General features: G+C 39.9%; 1 pseudogene; it reads left to right on the top strand.

The window, feature by feature from the left end:
* Nucleotides 1-270: 270 nt before the first annotated feature.
* Nucleotides 271-866, top strand: LOC111815576 (annotated as a pseudogene).
* The last annotated feature ends 4016 nt before the right edge of the window (nt 867-4882 follow it).

Genomic DNA, 4882 nt, shown 5'->3' with positions numbered 1-4882 from the left:
TAAAAGTTAATTTCTACAATTCTGTCTTTGATATGTATTTACATTTATTCTGTATAATTATGTTTGCATTACATATGAAAATTCCATGATGTTAGACAAAGGAAGGCATTATTTCAAGTTATTTTTCTGTTAATTATGTTATAGTATCACAGTTTATCACAGTCATCATCGGAATGGAAATCCTGAAAAAAATCAAATATATGTGATATAATAGACAAATACCATTAATGTTTAAATTTAAAAAAATATTACAGTAAAAGATGTTTTGCCATGGGCCTGGCCTTAGCGTCCATCGCGCATGCTGGGCCGTGCCCGCTGCTGCAGTTTCTGTGGCTGCTGGGGCAGCTCAAGAGAGTCCGTCCGACAGGCTGGGTGTACTGAAATGTGGTACACTCCGGAGAGTGTGTCGGATCACGTGTACCGCATGGCGCTGATGGCCGTGGTGGCCAGAGCTGCTCAGCTTAACAAAGACCGGTGTATTCGCCTGGCCCTGGTTCACGACATGGCAGAGCAAGGAGCTCTATGAGCTGTGGGAGGAGGACCAGGCCCAGTCCAGTGCAGAAGCCAAGTTCGTGAAGCAGCTGGCTCAGTGTGAGATGATCCTGCAGGCGTGTGACCTGGAGCGCCGGCCGGGCAGGCTGCAGGATTTCTTCGACTCCATTGCAGGGAGATTCAGTCACCCCAAAGTAGTCCAGCTCCTCTCTGAAATTGAGGCTGAGAGAAAAGCAAACCTTGCCGCAGCCGCGGGGCGAGCCGCACGAGATCACCTTTCATTTCTAGGAGCTGTTCTGCTATTGCTGCTCCCGGAGTTCTTCCATGTGAGGTCTGTGTGTTTCCAGTTGTCTGGAATTCTGCAAGAAATGTGATGTCATTCAGGCCTTAAAGCGACAGAAGAAGAAATCGTCATGAACACAACAGGAGTGGGGAGGAGTGTTTTTTTTTTAATAAATAAAATGGTACCCACCTTAAAGTTTAAAAAAGTCATTAATCATTAATCCTCCTCAAGATATTTGAAAAATAAACATTTACTTTAAAGAGAGAATAACAATAATCGATATGTCCTCAAGATATTTGGCTTTGCTTCAAACACACTCATTCTATCATTCTTTCTACTTTCTTAAGCCACTATGGAAGGCCTCCTTTTTGAGTGTCTTTAGTCGTGTTGTGGCTGCCTTGATCCCTGAACTGATGCGAAACCTTTATCATTCATCATCATTTTGACTTTCAGGAGGAGCCAGCCGTTGCCAAATCCACTGAATGCAGAGGACACACTAGTGGTTTTACAAACCTGCCTTTTTTGTTACCATGTATTTGGCCACATCTCATAAAGACAGGCAGGAAAATGAACTTCTAGGACTTCCTCAGAAAGTGGCAAGAATGGTGGGCTAAGTGTACTGTAAATGAGAGGAGCATTTTGAAGGGAATTAATGGCAATGTGTCGTTTACTGCCATATGTGTTTGAAAATTTAAACATTCGCCATTTATTTTCATCACACCTTGCAGAGGTCCTTGATGCTCTAATGCTTGGAAGTTAGCTTGCTATATTTAAGTATTTCCCTCAATACTAACTTTCAGTGTCTCAAATAAGCACTTTTTAATTATTTTTACTATTTATTATTATGTTATTATTTTTCACCATAGGGAGGATAAGTTTCATGTGGAAGGTTATCTGCTACTTTGAAAATAAACAAATTTAAGATATTTGTTTGTATTTTACCTTGGTACTCCTTTGGGAAGATAGAGGTATAGAATTATTTTGAGAATAATTATTTTTTATGCTTTTGGGTAGAAGGCAAGAGAGCTGAGAGCATCTTCTCTGCCCTTAAAGTTTTTCAATTGCCCTCAGTGACAACCTATCTGTCTCTGTCTCTATCTCTGTCTCTGTCTCTATCTCTGTCTCTGTCTCTGTCTCTGTCTCTGTCTCTGTCTCTGTCTCTGTCTGTCTGTCTCTCTCTCTGGAAGGAAACTTATTCTGTATTACTCATTATTGTGATACACATGAAGTAGCAAACAGCATATTTCCACTTGCATATTTCTTTGTAATGGTTGATTAACTGTGTAAATTTGCAAAGTTTAGAAGCTTAACTAAATCTGCTCAGCAACTCTGTGCCCTGGTGTGTAGAGGACCTAAGCAGGAGTGACTTTTCTATGTCCTAGGGTATGAAGGACCCACCTTAGGGCAACTTATCCTCTGATGGTATGGAAACTAGGAGGGAAGAACTGGCTTCTGTTCTTCAGGGGAGCTTCCCACCTCCACTCTTCACCTTTAGCTTGGATGCCATCTTCTGGCTTGCAGCTCAGGGTAGACTCTTCATCCTTCCATCACAGACCCATCGGCTTTCTGATATGGACTGATGACATTGCAGTGAGCTCCAGACTTTGGACTAAAACCTTCTGTCTCCAACACCTGTTGCATACTTTTTCATCCGACTGTGGGTGAACATTGTAAGCTGATCTTGGAATGTCTTAGAAATTTCAATATGTTGTATTATATCTGTTTCTCTAGTAAAACACAGAATGGTATACTCTTCTTACATTGACCTCATAGTTCTGTGATTTTAATATCCATCTGAGATGTAAAACCCAGGAAGAGTAAAAATGTTGTGTTCCGATAATCCAGAAAGCTGATAAATAGCAGTGGACAGGGCATGCTTATGGATCAAAAACTGAAAGTAGCCTTAATGACCATGACTTACTCAAGTAACTTGACCTGAAATCATACTGGTTCATTTTTATACTTCTGAAAGAGAATATTTAATTTATAATGGTGCTATTTTCTTCAAATCAATTATAGGATTAAATGATCTATTCATTTGGCAATACCATCCATAATTGAAAATATCAAACATGAAACAATTAGAACGTGCAAATGTACAGCTCAAAGCAGATCTTGTCCCTTTTTTCAGTATTTTAGAAACCTCAGCATGTCAGTAATAAATACATCCCCTTTTATATTCTATTTTTTTTTAATGTTTAAGGAAAGGTCTACAGGGTGTTCAGGGTCTCACTACTAGATCAGACTGGTAGTGATCCACCTGTTTCCAGTCTCCCAAGAGCTGGGATTACAGGCAGGCTCCACCACACCCAATCTCAACCACAGTCTCAGCCTACCTCGGAGGTGGGGCCAGCACAGCAGGCCCGGGGATTGAATCCCTGGTCTCTGTGTCTGCTTTCAAGTACTTTAATCCACTGAGCTACTTGGCCATCCCTCTCCTTTTATATTCTTGAGGTATTGAAGATCTTTCTTTTTTCCATAGTGTACATGAAAGGTGAGCAATAGTTTTAGAGAATCCTCTTATGGTGTATGAGACAATTAAATTATTTGTCATTACTTTTCAATATCTCTCGAATGTAAGTTCCAAGATGGAGGACAATCAGAGGAACAGGATCTGAGAGAAACAATTATTCCCTCCCTATTGGAACTTTTCCTGTCAGAGGCTCCTTTATTGGATCCTGTCCATTTTCTGTCAACATATCAGGCATGGACACCCATCTGGCTTTCAACCTAGGCCAGACTAAAAATGTTGAAACAAATTCTTGGAACTGGACTCAAGTTGTGGAACTGGCAGCTATTTTCATGATGTCTTATGCCATGGTTTGGATATGATTTAAGCTCTGTCATGTGTCTTGTGTTGAAATGTGATCCTCACTGTGAGCTATTAAGTGTGCAAAACCTCCACTAGAAGCATCAGAGGGACGATCTGTACATGTGCAAAGAGAACCTGTGAGCACAGTTGGGTCCAGGTGATCACTAGGACTGTTGGTTTGATACTGGTAGACCATTATCTATTAGAACAGTTAAAAGGCAAACATGAATAGATTCATGACAAGCACTTATTCTATCTCTTTTCTTTCAGTCTATGTGCATAGAGGTCAAGTGAGTTTCTTCTAAGCAACAGATACTTGGATTTTGTTTTATTTTATTCATTTAGTCTACATATCCACCTATCATCTCTCTCTCTCTCTCTCTCTCTCTCTCTCTCTCTCTCTCTCTCTCTCTCTCTCTCTCTCTCTCTCTCTCTCTCTCTCTCTCTCTCTCTCTCTCTTTCTCTCCCTCATCACTCATAGGTTCTGGCCCAAGTACAAACTGCTAAATTATCATGGCCTTTATTCAACATGGCCAAATCCCCAAAACAACAGCTTTTCTTCTCAATGACCACTTCTTCCTCTCTCCAGTCCTGGATACTTTTCCCACACACACAAGGGAGCCCCCAGTCAGCTCCATGTGTGTCACTGAAACTGCTCCTCAAACTCCATCCCTAGCACAAGTCTATAACATCTCAGGTTTCCTTTGTCTCAGGTCCAAGAATCCCCCATCTCCCTTGGATTTCTCCATGTGCTCAGAATCAGTAAAGGTTCCAACTCTTCTTGTACTTCCACTTTTCAGCTGCACTGCTGAAAAACCTAACAATCATCACCATCATCTCAGCAGAGAATTTTCTTTACATATATGCATAGAAATTACAAAGGTATTATCAAAGCCATCATATAACTTGTTTTCTAGTTTACTCACAGTTCCTTTCTTTATAGGTTTCCTTTATGGTTAAATCACGTAGGCTAGTATTGCATTGTGATTCCTTCCTTATTATACTGTTTTTCAGTCACAAACTTTTGTTTAGTGGTTACCTTGAGATTAGATTATAATAAGCTATTTTTACATAAAAATCAAACTTTATTAAACATAGGAATAGATAGATTTTCAAATTAATTATTTTTACATCATGGTTATTACTTTTAACCAATCCTATTCTCAGACAGTTTCAACTTTAAACCAAGAATGATCAAGCAAAACAAAGAAGGCCACTATATACTGGTTAGGGGAAAAATACAAGAGGAAGATATAACATACATAAATATATATGCACCAAACACAGGAGCACCC

The sequence above is a fragment of the Octodon degus genome, unplaced genomic scaffold (assembly GCF_000260255.1).
Source record: "Octodon degus isolate 3935 unplaced genomic scaffold, OctDeg1.0 scaffold00018, whole genome shotgun sequence".
In the NCBI taxonomy this organism is placed as follows: domain Eukaryota; kingdom Metazoa; phylum Chordata; class Mammalia; order Rodentia; family Octodontidae; genus Octodon; species Octodon degus.
This window is presented reverse-complemented; position numbering and strand designations above follow the sequence as displayed.